The sequence below is a fragment of the Hemiscyllium ocellatum genome, chromosome 7 (genome assembly GCF_020745735.1).
Source record: "Hemiscyllium ocellatum isolate sHemOce1 chromosome 7, sHemOce1.pat.X.cur, whole genome shotgun sequence".
NCBI lineage: Eukaryota > Metazoa > Chordata > Chondrichthyes > Orectolobiformes > Hemiscylliidae > Hemiscyllium > Hemiscyllium ocellatum.
This window is the reverse complement of record NC_083407.1, coordinates 21,636,743-21,652,846: the sequence shown is the minus strand read 5'-3', so window position 1 is coordinate 21,652,846 and position 16,104 is coordinate 21,636,743. Positions and strand designations below refer to the sequence as shown.

The 16,104-nt window shown below is 41.2% G+C and overlaps 1 protein-coding gene across 3 annotated transcripts in view; it reads left to right on the top strand.

Annotated features, from left to right (window-relative positions):
- si:dkey-3d4.3 (leucine-zipper-like transcriptional regulator 1) overlaps window positions 1-16,104 on the top strand; it is a 113,523-nt gene that overhangs the window by 36,792 nt on the left and 60,627 nt on the right. For 2 of the 3 annotated variants that reach the window (XM_060827031.1, XM_060827028.1), the window contains exon 1: window positions 13,236-13,421. The exons of the other annotated variant lie outside the window; for it this stretch is intronic. The gene's annotated coding sequence lies outside the window, so the exon portion shown is untranslated. Of the gene's footprint in view, window positions 1-13,235; window positions 13,422-16,104 lie in introns of those variants that run through there. 3 annotated transcript variants of the gene reach the window in all.

Here is a 16,104-nt window from a genome sequence, read left to right as displayed (position 1 = left end):
TTGGTTAAGAAAAAGAAGAAAGAATACATAAGGTATAAACAGGATAGATCGAGTGAATCCTTAGAGTATAAAGAAAGTAGGAGTGTACTTAAGAGGGAAATCAGGAAGGCAGAACAGGGACATGAGATAGCTTTGGCAAATAGAATTAAGGAGAATCTAAAAGATTTTTACAAATATATTAAGGACAAAAGGGTAACTAAGGAGAGAATAGGGCCCCTCAAAGATCAGCAAGGTGGCCTTTGTGTGGAGCAACAGAGATGGGGGAGATACTAAATGAATATTTTGCATCGGTATTTACTGTGGAAAAGGATATGGAAGATATAGACTGTAGGGAAATAGATGGTGACATCTTGCAAAATGTACAGATTACAGAGGGTGTCTTGAAACGGTTAAAAGTGGATAAATCCCCAGGACCTGATCAGGTGTACCTGAGAACTCTGTGGGAAACTAGATAAGTGATTGCTGGGCCACTTGCTGAGATATTTGCATCATTGATAGTCACAGGTGAGGTGCCGAAAAACTGGAGGTTTGCAAATGTGGTGCCACTGTTTAAGAAGGGCAGTAGAGACAAGCCAGGCAACTATAGACCAGTGAGCCTGATGTCGGTGGTGGGCAAGTTATTGGAGGGAATCCTGAGGGACAGGATGTACATGTATTTGGAAATGCAAGGACTGATTCAGGATAATCAACATGGCTTTGTGCATGGGAAATTATGTCTCACAAACTTGATTGAGTTTTTTGAAGAAGTAACAAAAGATTGATGAAGGCAGTGCAGTAGATGTGATCTATATGGACTTCAGTAAGGCATTCGACAAGGTTCCCCTTGGGAGACTGATTAGCAAGGTTAGATCTCATAGAATACAGGGAGAACTAGCCATTTTGGTACAGAACTGGCTCAAAGGTAGAAGCCGGAGGGTGGTGTTGGAGGGTTGTTTTTCAGACTGGAGGCCTAAGACCAGTGGAGTGCCACAAGGATCGGTGCATTGTCCTCTACTTTTTGTCATTTACATAAATGATTTGGATGCGAGCATAAGGGGTACAGTTAGAAAGTTTGCAGATGACACCAAACTTGGAGGTGTAGTGGACAGTGAAGAGGGTTACCTCAGATTACAACAGGATCTGGACCAGATGGGCCAATGGCCTGAGAAGTGGCAGATGGAGTTTAATTCAGATAAATGCGAGGTGCTGCATTTTGGGAAAGCAATCTTAGCAGGAGTTATACACTTAATGGTAAGGTCCTAGGGAGTGTTGCTGAACAAAGAGACCTTGGAATGCAGGTTCATAGCTCCTTGAAAGTGGAGTCACAGGTAGATAGGATAGTGAAGAAGGCGCTTGGTATCCTTTCCTTTATTGGTCAGAGTAATGAGTACAAGAGTTGGGAGGTCATGTTGCGGCTGTACAGGACATTGGTTAGGCCACTGTGGAATATTGCGTGCAATTCTGGTCTCCTTCCTATCGGAAAGATGTTGTGAAACTTGAAAGGATTCAGAAAAGATTTACAAGGATGTTGCCAGGATTGGAGGATTCGAGCTACAGGGAGAGGCTGAACAGGCCAGGGCTGTTTTCCCTGGGGCGTCGGAGACTGAGGGGTGACCTTATAGAGGTTTACAAAATTATAAGGGGCATGGATAGGATAAATAGACAAAGTCTTTTCCCTGGGGTGGAGGAGTCTAGAACTAGAGGGCATAGGTTTAGGGTGAGAGGGGAAAGATATAAAAGAGACCTAAAGGGCAACTTTTTCAAACGGAGGGTGGTACGTGTATGGAATGAGCTACCAGAGGATGTGGTGGAGGCTGTTACAATTGCAACATTAAAGAGGCATTTGGATGGATATATGAATAGGAAGGGTTTGGAGGGATATGGGCTGGGTGCTGGCAGGTGGGACTAGATTGGGTTGGGATATCTGGTCAGCATGGATGGGTTGGACTGAAGGGTCTGTTTCCATGCTGTACATCTCTATGACTTTATGTTTGAACAGGTTGATTAGTAAATATCTTCTGGCTGAGCCTTGGAGCTCTTGTGGCACAGTGATAGTGTCCCTACCTCTGAGCCAGGAGACCCGTATTCAAATCCAACTTGCTCCAGAGATGTGTCATACCATCCTTGAACAAGCTGATTAAAAAATATCTTCTGGATGAGCTTTAAATGCATCTGTATTTCTAACTCTATCATACATCTCTCTAGCAATAAGTGCAAATGAAGTATATAATCAGATGTATAATGGGAATATTGTTAAGCTACATGAAGGTCAAAGGCTGCAAAAAAATCACAATGTCCACATACCTCTGGCACTGAGCATGGTCTGCTTTCAATATTATACACAGAATGTTAAACGATTAACTGTAATCCAACCCTGGTTCATTCATCCTCTAAGCGAGTATCACTTGCATTATCCCTGGCCTAACAGGTTCAACGATGGGTAAAAACAATGACTGCAGATGCTGGAAACCAGATTCTGGATTAGTGGTGCTGGAAGAGCACAGCAGTTCAGGCAGCATCCAAGGAGCAGTAAAATCGACGTTTCTGGCAAAAGCCCTTCATCAGGAATAAAGGCAGAGAGCCTGAAGGGTGGAGAGATAAGCTAGAGGAGGGTGGGGGTGTGGAGAAAGTAGTTTAGAGTGCAATAGGTGAGTGGGGGAGGGGATGAAGATGATAGGTCAGGGAGGAGGGTGGAGTGGATAGATGGAAAAGAAGATAGGCAGGTAGGACAAGTCATGCATTATTCTGTCATGCTCCCTTGGAAGACCCTCCTTGCCAATGCCTTGATCCTTAGCTTCATCTTCATCTGAAGAATTTGCTACCATTCCTTCATTGTGTCTTTATCCAAGATATCCTCACTTTGTAAGCTCCAATTATGATGGTCATAATGATGTGGAATCATTTACTTTATAAGGCTCTGCCGGTGTAGTCCACATGTCAAAATCTTATCTTTGGGAGTTCTATAGTATGTTGCACTATGGCCTTGGTGGAAGTGCGAGCAGTATTGTATATTCATTCTGCATTGGTCTGAGGATCTCTGAAAGATATCAGCCATGTATGGAGGATATAGTATTGTCTCTCAACAGCCATGATGTTATGGCCCAAGGACTTTGGAAGGAGGTATCTGTTACTTCCTCAGTGTGTATACATCATGCTGGTTGCCAGGATATCTAGTGCAGACCGTACTGAATTAAGTACCAATAGACATATATAATTGGAGCATTGCTGGAGTGAAAACCTTTTCTGTTCATGAACTCTACAGGTTTGTGCTCAGGTCTATGATGTCCTGTAACTGGGGATGGGTCATTGTGCTGGACTTGGATACAGGGGATGTGATGACCACTTTCATTTGGGTCCATGGCCACTGTGTTTGTGTGTGGTCATGAGCCCACTATGGTCAGTTTGGGGACAGAGTCTGGGCCAGGAGCAGCACTATGGCCTGTAATTTCAGTCCCTGGCTCTAGACTCAGTACATAGACAGTGTGACCGCAAGGGAGATTAGTGACTTTCCCTCAGAATCTCACCACCTCCAAGGACATGCAAAATGACTGAGCACTGAAAAATCAAAGCATTAGATCTTTAAGGTATTTCCTGCATAGATGCATGGGATGCGTATGTGTGCCAACATGCAAAATGACCTGGCAGAAACAATCAAGGCCAAAGTGTTGAAGAGTTAAAGTGGTGTGTGAGTTAATCCAAGAGCAGGCACAGTGATGTAGTGGGGCTGATTATTTGTTGATGCCCGACTTTCGAGAATAATTGGTAGAGGAGAAAGTTGCCCAGACAACATACAGGACGTTCTTCTTAAGAAGTAATTTAGTGAAAACCAGGATAAATATTCAGTGAGTTGCAACCATCAGGTGCTCACTTTGGTTTACGTCTTGGGAATTTGAGCCATGTAGAGTCTTGGTAGAGGAGAGGAAAATTGAAAGTGTTATATAAATAAGGTAAAGCTAGGGCTTTAATGAAATGTAAATACACAGAAATAAAGTAACCTCCAATGGTAAGATTTTGAACTTGTCATTTGAGGGGTAAATTGAACAAATGTTCTTGATGCCAAGAATCTGAGTTTTTCATTCTCAGTGTACTTTTCCACCTTTTTAGCCATTTTCGCCACATCAGAGAGGGAAAAATTCCCCCAATGGCATTGAGTCTAAATCCAGTGTGATGTCAAAATTAATTTGCAAATACCAAGAAATCCATATTTTTAAATCGATGCATGTTTTGTGGAATTCTTAGAGTGGAGAGTCTTTTTCTTGTTGACAAAGTACTTCAGGTATTTGCTGAGTGTGAACGTTGTGGATGTGTGGAACCTCTGCAGAATTATAATGCTCTCTTGGACAAACAATTTCCTGGCTAGGAGTACAATTTCCCCAAACAGAAGTGATTGAATACTATTACTTTATTTCTCATTCAAGAGAAATGAAATAGCATTACTTTTGCAAATACAAAGCAACCCCCACGTGTGAAGCTGTAAAAATAAAACAAACTATATTTGATTATTCCTTGAAGGTACCTCCAACGTATATTATAAAAGTCCTCATCAATTCAAGTACCAGCTAATTCAACTGATCTCCAGTCAGTCTAAAGAGTCCTATGACTACCACGTACATTAAGAACTCTAGCTGAAAATCTCTGCTCAGCTTTTTCTGTGAAACTAGGGGAACTGCAACATTTGGCAATTAATAATTAAACCCAAGACCTCAATCCAGAAAGACTGTTCACCTTATCCTCAAGCAGAATGAAAAAGAATGTATGCGATGTAAGTAAGGCCACCTAATTACAATACGCCTGGTTATTTTTGTGGACGAACTGTATTCATTACATTCAGTATAATGCTCTCAAGTAGCACATTTATCCTGCCTGGATCCAATCCGTGGATTTCTGTCCTTGTTACCAGATGTTTATAATTATAGTCTGTTCTTGCTGAATCGAAGTGTCACTGGTAGTTTTGGACGTGCGATCTTCTGTAATTCCATTATAATTTTCAATTTTCCATGGTGTAATGTGTTCCATGGATTCCTTTTACCAAATCCTGCCAGCTGTGCTTTCATGTTGTTTGACACAAATCTGTAAAACATTAGCAGTAATTCTAAAAAATCTTCTCGTTTCGCTCGGTTGGAGTGATTTCTTTACAAGCTCCTTATCTACTGTATTCCACAGTTCTTTTCATTTACAAACAGCGATTCTAAAGCCTTTGAAGAGAAAAAATTCTGTACATACAATTAGGTAGCAGCAAAAATCTTTCTCATCAAGAATTTTTTTATTCCTCTTGTTGGAATTAAAATTATTCCATACCAATTGAAATGATAATTTACCAAATTTTAAAAAGCTAGTCTTTTCATCGCAATTTACATCTCAATCAATTACTCCATTCCAGTTTGTGCAAAGCAAATTTTCTAATGTATTTAGTCAGGAAGTCACTGTTAATCAGGCAAATAAACAATTTCTTATTTAAAATGATTACTTAAAGCAGTCTTACTGGTAGAGTCATAGAGTTATGCAGCACGGAAACAGACCATTTGGTCCAACTCGTCCATATTGACCACAAATCCCAATCTGACCTAATCCCAGTTACCAGCATTTCACCCATACCCCACTAAACCCTTCCTATTCATGCACCCATCTAGATGCCTTTTAAATGTTGTAATTGTACCAGCCTCCACCATCTGTTCTGGGAACTTGTTCCATACACACATCACACTCTGTGTGAAAATGTTGACCCTCAGGCCCGTTTTAAATCTTTCTTCTCTCACCTTTAACCTATGCCCTCTAGTTTTGGGCTTCCAAACCCAGAGGCCTAGCCACTGATACTTTCATCCCACGCAATAATTTTTTAAAACTGTATTCTAAAATCTAGACTTGTAAAAATAAAAAGATGTTGCAATACTGTTCTGCAGAATTTTAAAAGCAGAAGTACGTTTTCACATTCAGTCATTAGTTTGTAATATCTGACATTGACAGTGCATTTACCTGAGGGCTTCTGATCATAACTCTGACTGGACTAACAGCAGCCATCAGAAAAACACAAAACATCTCCATGTGCCAATAACTTTCACTCTACTTTGTCAACAATATTATCCCTGCCTCCCCGCCTCTGCAGTGAGAGCAATATGGTGAAGTAGACAGAGCCAGTAGCATGGCCTATTTGTCTCAGGACCCTTGGTTTCCCTCACTTATTTATCAGTCTGGATAATAGTGTAGACCACTATGTCCAAGGAGTTAAGGCATGCTGCAATATGGATTGGCACAAACAGGTCCCAAAAATGAGGAAGAGGAAAAGATTAACATGCAACAGAGACCGCCACCAAAGAAACAATGGACACTCTCCACATTTCTTGGCTACACTGGGTATATCAAAACTAGAGAAGCACCCACAATGACACAGTCTGCCCTTTATAAATTAGGTTGAAAATCACACAATACCAGGTTATATGGAAGTATAAGCTTTTGGACCGCTACTTCTTCATCAGGTAGCAACTTTGTCCACCCCAGTCCAGCACCAGCACCTTTATAAATTACACCATCTCACTGACCCCGGAAGCTCAGGAGTGTCCTGAAGCTTTCCAGGGCTTTGATGTTTCTGATTTAAACTCTCTCCCAAAACAAACTGCTCCATAATAAGATCAGCATTACTTCCATCAATACGTTGTCAGCTTCATCTGCAGTTTTCCAGGAAAACTGATCAGCAGTGAGGGTATGTTATGAATTTATTTTGCTTTGTGATTATTTCCAGAATTTTTCTGCACAAGATTTAGATCTAAAAATCTCGGACTTCAATTTTGTTTATTTTAGAACCTTATTCCCTCTTAAGTAGGATGTTACAGATTCACAGAGCACAGAAGAGGTCCTTCAGCCAACAAAGCCCTCTAGTAACAAATCCAACTAGCTATCCTGTGATAATGTTTGCATTCTTTAACTTTATCTATCTTTTCTTCTGAATATTCAGTTATGTATGAATATTATATGAAATAATGTTCATTATTTCATGGCTTTATTGCAAATGGCACTTAAAGGGCAGGGCAGATTTCCCTGGTATTTTGGTCAATACTTATGTCTCAACCAACATCATCAAACTTTAAAATTATTATTACACACTATAACAGTTAATGAGAGCTTACTGTGGACGACTTGGCTTCCACATTTCCTACCTCTTGGCTACATTACAATAAGTGACTGCATTTTTGATGGACTCCAATAGCTTTGAAGCATTGTGGAAAAACTAAAGGCCAGAATTCCATTCTGCAACTTATTCTCAATTAATATCCGATAAAACGTTTTTATTCAGGAAATTGCAGGTTCCAGCAGGGGCTGTAACAAATTGCCGGAGCTGACATATGATAAAATATCACACCACTGTTTTGAAATCCCGCCAATGTTTTGTTCTCTTATCCAACTGGCTATTTTCTCTGTGTTAGGTCAAACTGAGCATGCTCTGATAACATTTGCACTTTTTAAGTTAACCTATCTTCCTCTTTCTGAATAATCAACTGTTCATCATTTTATGACTTTATTCCAACACAGATTACTAGACCAGTTGGGAATAGGAACTATGATAGATTTTTCACAATCCTAAGCCAGGAACACTAACAAAATATTATTCATCCCAGAAGCATGGCATTCCAACTGGAACTCTATAAATAAACACATTGATTTGAATCCTATTTTCCATCCCCTGAGAAAAAAAACAGGAAATGACATCACCAAAGGAAATGATTTCACCACAGGGAATAACATCATCGATTCAAGGAAACCTAAACACACAAATAGAAAGCGGGTCATAGCGCTTTATCTGGAGGCTCACTGAAAATGTTACCTAGTTGGGTGACAAAACTTCTGAAACCAAACTTTCTAGCTTTATTTCCATGAAAAATAACCGTGAGATTTATTGTAGGGCTATGGGGAACGACTGGAGAAGTGGTACTAATCTGATAGATTTTCCACCGAGCCAGCACAAGCACAATAAGCCAACTGTCCTTTCTCCGAAGGTAAGATCCCATGATTTGGTCAGATATGGACAAATTACTTGCCACAAAAATTTTAGCCTCCTGTAGCCACAGTATTTATACGACTGATCCAACCAGTTTCTGGTCAATGTTAGCCCCAGGATGTTGAAAATGGGGGATTCAGGAATGGTGATACCTTTGAATGTCAAGCTCTGACAGTTGATTCTATTTTGTAGGAGATAGTCATTGCTTGTTACTATTGGGGCAGGAATGTTGGGGGCAGCAATTTATCAGCCCATGTCTGGATCATGTCTTGCTACACATGGGCACAAACTGCACCAATATCTTTTAGGGCTTCCAAACCCATACCAGCACGAGGGTGATGAGGCAAATATATCTTTTGGGTTCACAATAATGGCCTTGACCTCAGAAGATCTTTGTGTTGTGCTCATGCTTAAGGCATTCCCAAATGCAGAAAAAGTTCCCCTCAAAAACAACACGGGGGGGAAGGAATTGCAAATTACAATTTTCAGTCAAAGTCCTTTTTTTTAAAATTCTCAGCTCATTCCCACCTCCATGGGAGATAGCAGTACTGTTCACATGCGACACAAGGTACATCAGAATGGTGTGTTGCCCCCTTGGTGCCAGGGTCAAGAATGTCTTGGAGAAGGTGCAGAATATTCTCAAAGGGGAGAGTGACCAGCAGGAGGTCATTGTAAATGTTGATACCAATGACCTAGAAAGAGAAAGGGATGAGATTCTGAAGAGAGATAATAAGAAATTAGGCAGGAGAATAAAAAGCATGTCATTAACGGTGGTAATAATCGGATTACTCCTGGTGCCATGTACTAGTGAAAGTAGGAATGAGAGGATAGAGCAGTTGAATACATGGCTGCGGAAATGGTACAGGGGGCAGGGATTTGCATTTTTGGGTCATTAGAATCTCTTACCAGTGATACTTTGGAGGCTTTAAATCAGCATGGGGTGACTGGGGGCAAGGGGGTAGTGGTTTGGGGTGGAACCCAAACAGATAATGAGAAAAGAGCTGAGTCCGAGGCTGGTACAGTTGAAAAGAGGAGCAAATCAAATAGTCAAGGGAGGCAAGAGCAAGGCAAAGAATAAGATAAGACTGATAAATTAAACTGCATTTATTACAACGCAAGAAGCCTGACAGGTAAGTTAGATGAACTCAGGGCATGGTTGGGAACATGGGATTGGGATATCATAGCCATTACAGAAACAAGGCTCAGGGAAGGGCAGGACTGATAGCTTCATGTTCCATGGTACAGATGCTATAGGAAGGATGGAAAAGGTGGCAAGACAGGAAGGGGAGTGGCATTTTTGGTTAGGGATAACATTATGACTATAGTTAGGGAGGATATTCCTGGGAGTATGTCCAATGTAGTTATTTGGTGGAACTGAGAAATAAGAAAGAGATGATTATCTTATTGGGATTGTACTATAGGCCTCCCAATAGTCAGTGGGAAATTGAGAAGCAAATTTCTAAGGAGATCTCAGACATCTGGAAAAACAATAGAGTTATAATGGTCGGAGATTTTAACTTTCCAACCACAGACGAGAACTGCTATGGTGTTAAAGACTTCGATGGAGAGGGATTTATTAAGTGTGTATAAGAAAACTTTCTTATTCAGTATGTGGAAGGAGGACAACTTAAACCTCTCTTAGAAAATAAGGCAGGGTAAGTAATTGAGGTGTCAGTGGGGAAGCACTTTGTGGCCAGTGATCATAATTCTATTAGTTTTAAAATAGTTATGGAAAAGGATAGACTTGATCTAAAAGTTAAAGTTCTAAATTGAAGTAAGCTCAATTGTGATGGCATTAGCAAGATCTTTCAAAGTTGATTGGGAGAGGCTATTCACAGGTAAAGCGATAGTTGAAAAGTGGGAGCCCCTTTAAAAATTAGATAATAGAAGTGCAACAGCTTGTTCTGTTTGTGTGAAAGGCAAGGCTGGTAGATGTAGGGAATACTGGGTGACTAGAGAAATTGAAGCTCTGGTCAAGAAAAAGAAGGATCATATTGGCAGGAATAGACAGCTGGGATCAAGCGAATCCCGAGAGGATTGTAAGCTCAGTAGGAGTATACTCAAGAGGAAATCAGGAAGACAAAAATGAGACATGAGATAGTTTTGGCAAATAGGGTTAAGGAGAATCAAATGAGATTCTCCAAATACATTAAAGACAAAAGGAAGATTGTCCATGTGTGGATACACAGGAGATGGGTGAGATATTAAATGAGTATTTCACATCAGTATTTACTGTCGGAGAGGAATACGGAAGATAGAGAACTTGGAAAATAAATAGTGATACCTTGAAAAGTGTCCATATTATAGAGGAGCAGGTGCTGGACATCTTAAAATGCATAAAGTTCGATAAATTCACACGACCAGATCAGGTGTATCCCAGAACTTTGTGGAAAGCAAGGGAAGTGATTGCTAGGCCCCTTGCTGGGATATTTATATCATTGAAAGCGATAGGTGAGGTGTCGCAAGACTGAAAGTTGGCTAATATGTTATGATTGTTTAAGAAAGATAGTAAGGAAAAGTCATGAAACTACAGATTAGTGAGCTGGACGTCAGTAGTGTCAAGTTGTTGGAGGGGATTCTGCGGGATGGGATTTACATGTATTTGTAAAGGAAGAGCTGAATAGGGATATTCAACATTGCTTTGTGCATGGAAAATCATGTCTCACTAACTTGATTGAGATTTTTGAACAAGTGACAAAGAAGGCTAATGAAGGCAGGGCAGTGGACGTTATCTATGTGGAGTCAAGAGTGTGGTGCTGAAAAAGCACAGCAGGCCAGGCAGCATCCAAAGAGCAGAAAAATCAACATTGCAGGCAAAAGCCTGATGAAGGGCTTTTGCCCGAAATGTCGATTTTCCTGCTTCTTGGATGCTGCCTAACCTGCTGTGCTTTTCCAGTACCACACTCCTGACTCTAATCTGCAGTACTCACTTTTGCCGAATTGTCTATATGGACTTTAGCAAAGCATTCAACAAGACTGGTTAGCGAGGTTAGATCACATGGAATCCAGGGAGAGGTAGCCATATGGATGCAAAATTGGCTTGAAGGTAGGAGACAGAGGGTGATGGTGGTTATTTTTCAGACTGGAGGTCTGTGATCAGCACTGTGCCGCAAGGATCAGTGCTGGGTACACTGCTTTTTATCATTTATATTACTGTGGGGAAAATAATTACCAGTCTTGGAGTCAGAATCAGGATTCAATGACAGAGTTTATTGTATAAAGAAACCGAGGATCCAGAGACAGAGAGAGAGAGAGAGACATCCGCCAACATGGCTGTCAGCTGTGAGCCTTCTCTCACCCTTGGAGCACGTGTCACAATATTTTATACATTTCATGGTATAATGGTCCAGATATCAAGTCATTGTTTCAACAGCATGGTTTGTTTACAGAAAACATCACAAAGTCATTGTCAGTTTCAGCAGCTACGTAGAAGTTCATTGCTGCAATAAATGGTCATGATTGTTCTTCTTGAGAAGGAAGATCGTTTCCATTACTGCAAATCGAAGGTATTAACACTTGTATACAAGCAGTCTCAGATAGTTAACATTTCTACTGAAGGTGGTGGCTGGACTCAGACAGTTTGGCAGGCAGTAGATGTACTGATGTGTATTCATTCCCCCACCCGCCTTAAACTAATTCTCTATGCTCTGCGTCTACTGTGCTGGTATCCTGTTGGCCTCAGACAGTGTCTGTGCATGCTTCGTTGTACTTTTCCATGTAATGCCTTAGCAGCCATCTTGTGTGCTAAGTGACCAATTTATGGCTCAGCAGCCATTTTGTGTCTGTGTGCCCCATGTCAGCATGCCCTGGAACTCCCAATTCAATATAAATGATTCGGATGTGAATATAGGAAGTATGGTTAGTAAGTTTGCAGATGACGCCAAAATTAGTGATGTAGTGGAAAATGAAGAAAGTTATCTCAGAATACAATGGGACTTTGATCAGACCGGCCAATGGGTTGAGGAGTGGCAGATGGAAATTAATTTAGATAAATGTGAGGTGTTGCGTTTTAGTAAGGCAAATCAGTCTTAATGGTACAGTCCTGGGGAGTGTTACCAAAAAAAATAACTTTGGAGTTCACAGTTCTTTGTAGATGAAGTCACAGCTAGAAAAAATAGTGAAGATAGTTGAGTATATGAGTTAGGATGTCATGTTGCAAGTGTACAACACAATGGTTGCACCACTTTTGGAATAGAGTCGTAGAGTGATAGAGTTGTACAGCACGGAAACAGACCCTTCGGTCCAACCATAATGCATTCAATTATAGAGTCATGGAGATGTTCAGCACGGAAACAGACCCTTTGTCCAACTCGTCCATGCCGACCAGATGTCCCAACCCAATCTAGTCCCAAATCGTGAAGGGCATAGATATGGTGAATAGCCAAGGTATTTTTCCCAGGATAAGGGTGTTCAAAACTATAGGGCTTAGCTTCAAGTTGAGTCGGGAAAGATTTAAAAGGGACCTAAGGGCAACTTTTTCACCTAGCGGGTGGTGTATGGAATGCGCTGCCATTGGAAGTGGTGGAGACTGCTAAAATTACAACATCTAAAAGGCATCTAGATGGGTATATGAATGGGAAGCATTTAGAGGGATATGGGCCAAATGCAGGCAAATGGGACTATATTAATTAGACATCTGGTCAGCATTGACAAGTTTGACTTAAAGGTCTCATTCTCTGCTGGACACCTCTATAACTCAATGCAATGTCCCCATGATAACGGGGAGGGTGAGCGGAGTAGTAGTGAATTTAATATCAAATGGAAGCAATTTACAGGTTCTTAAAAAAGACATACCAGGCTAGAAACGTTAACCCGGCTTCTCCTTCTACAGATGCTGCCAGTTTCCCCAGAATTCTCCGTGCTTGTGTAAAAGCAAAATACCGTGGATGCTGGAAAACTGAAATAAAAACAGAAAGTGCTGGAGAAACACTACGTGTAACAGCATTTGTGGAGAGAGAAACAAAGTTAACGTTTCGACTCCAAAAGAGTAATTCAGAACTGAGAAGTTATATTAACTCCGTCTAGCCACACAAATTGCAAGAGGTTCTCTCACACTTCCGGTTAATAAAAAACCTTCATCCGAGTCTGCTTGGGTTGGGGATTTACATTAAGATTCTCCTGATCATCCGCCATAGTTTTGTTTGTCGAGCATCCAGGACTGCAGGAGGCAGCACCGGACGTGCCGTTAGCAAATCAGCCGAACATTGACAGCTGGGTGGTACCTCCTGAGCTTTCAGGAACTTCTTGGCAAACGGTGAGCCTGTGACTGAACAGGACAGTTGTTATTTTTTTCACGTTGCATTTGCCGTGGATAAACTTTGGCGTTCTCTGTGCGATGTCTGAAGTGATCAGATAGTTCATGGGATGGTCGCTGAAGTAAATGGAATGTTGACCCAGATTGAGGGACAAATGGATACTTTGTGAATTGTAACAACTTTGTGACCAGCAGCGGGTAATTTTCCCAGTGCTACTCTGAAACTGCTACTATTACAATAACTATTGTATCCTTTACACAGGACTGCATCCTTGGTTCTCGCCTTATGCAGTCCATACATTTGTTTCGTGATAACGGCAAAGGCTGTAAATGTCTTAACTTTTGGAACAGTTGCGCGGACTTTCGTGGCGGTTTTAAACAGCAGGATTTGGAGTTGAACAATGTTTTCGTCCTACTTCCCTCCCCATAGATAAAGTGCTCCGTTGGATTCAGGATTCAATCGGTCTGATACAGCCAACTGGACTGCTGTTGTAGTCGCTGGCTGTCCCGTCACCTTATTGTAGGTTCAAACATGACGTTCAGGCGTGGAAAAGGTCGCAATTAAACTGCCTGGATCTCAAAATTGCACTTCCACCGCCCCCCCCCCCCCTCCACTTCACCCACCCCACCCCCCCCTTCACCCACCCCCACTATTGTAAGTCTTCCTTCTGATTGTCTTCCATGGACTCAATTGTAATGCTTAGATCCATTGAGTCAGAAGGTTCATTCCAGAGGTTTCGTCTTGCATTTGTGTAGCGCTTTCTGTGCCCCTTTTGTCATCTCAAAGGACTGTACAACCAACGAAGTGCGTTTTGAAAATCCGTAATCGCTGTTGTAATGTGGGAAACATGGTAACATGCTTACAGCATACTCTCACCATAATATGATAATAACCAGTTACTATAGATCAGTAGTGTCGATGAAGAGTAAACATTGGGCAATACTCCTTCAGATTAGTGTCATGCTTTTTTGAACATCAATCGGAGCCGGCAGATGTATCCTCCGTTGAATGTATCGTCCAAAAGGCTGCACCTCTGGCAGTACCCAGGTCGCTCAGCACTGAAGTATCAGATTTGATTTTTGTGCACTGGCCCTGAAGTGGCATTTGAACCTGGAACACTGACTCAGGCAACTGGGAAGGACACTCAAGCACAAATATCTGTGCTGATGCTCCAGTGCAGTACTGAGGAATGTCAGAGATGCCATTTTCAAATGTGGATGTTAAACTGAAGTTTAGATCAGAGTGGTGCTGGAAAAACACAATAGGTCAGGCAGCATCTGAGCAGCAGGAAAATCGACGTTTCGGGCAAAAGTCCTTCATCAGGATTTTTAACTGAAGCCCAGTTTCCGTTTACAGTTTGATGTATAGTGTCCCAAGGCATTGTGTTGAAGAAAAGCAGAAGACCGTTCCCTGAGATCTTGGTCAAACTTATCCCTCAAATTGACATTACAAGATGAGCAGGTTATCTGGTTATTGTATTACTGTGGATAACGTAGTGCTATAAAAATCTTCCTGTTTTCCTGCCTGGGTGTCATATTCATGGATAATGCTACTGCGTGCACATGTACAGATTTGGAGTGTTGTTTTCCAAGTTACAGATTGCAGCAAAGGACCATTTATTTTAAAAATATAAAGGTCACCAGAGCTAAAGAAAAAAAATTATTTGGGAAGAGTCCTTGTGACTAGCCTTCATAGTGTTGATGATATTTGGATATTTTATGAATTGTACTTGCTGTGCTTTTATAGACCCTGTGTATTTTACAGCTATTGACTAGTTCAGATTTCCCTTCAGGGCTGCCCTTTCCTTACTATTTTAGAAAGTGTTTAGTAATTTAGTTTGTTCAGTATCTGTTACTTGATGCACTGTGGCTTACATTTTAAAAGTTCTTGAAACAGTTTTTATATGTTAACTCATGTCAAAACTCAGCTCCTGATCCTTGTTGCTGTTGGCATATCAGTATAAGTCCAGCTGCATGGTACACCCCACCTCCTTTTTGAAAGCAACCTCTTCTTTCCTCCATAGGGTACCAGATCTAGAATTAATCACTAAGATTTGTAATCACTCACTAAGATCTGAAGCAGAAATGACATGGGCTGTAATTCACAGAACATAGAACGCAGATCATTACAGCACAAGTACAGACCCTATGGTCTACTGTTTGTGCCAACCATGATATCATTCTAAACAAATCTGATCTGCTTTCCCATGGTCTGTATCCTACTATTTTCTATCTGTTCATCCATCTGTCTAAATGCCTCCCAAGTGTTACTATCTAATCTCCATCTACAACGCCCCTGGCAGCATGTCACAGGCACCTACCACCCTCTGCATAAAAAGAACTTTCCTCACACATCTCCTTTAAACGTTTCCCATCTTACTTTAAACCTCTTACCCCAAGCATTTGATATTTCCACCTGGGTAAAAGACTCTCGCTCTTCACTCCTTTCATAATTTTATATACTTCTATCAGATCGTCCCTCAGTCTCCAGTGCTTTCGTGAAAACAATCTGACTATGTGCAACCTCTCTTTATAGCTAATGCACTCAATCCAGTCAATGTCTTGGTAAACCTCTTTTTGAACCCTCGAAGGCCTCCACATACTTCCTATAGTGTGGCAACCAAAGCTGCACACTGTACTCCAACTGTGGCGTAACTGCAATCTTAAAAAAAACTGTTGGTTACAGCTCATTTCAAAAATAACTTGGAAGTCCTTCTTCCCCTTTTAATATTTGTGCTAGAGTACAGGGCAATGGTTACAATATTGTGCTTTAAGACCATTTGGCCTCTAGATCCTGCTGAACCATTTAATACAATCATGGCTGATTGTCCACATTCCTAACCTCTCCTCCTATCTCTTGATTCCCTGAGAGATTAAATAC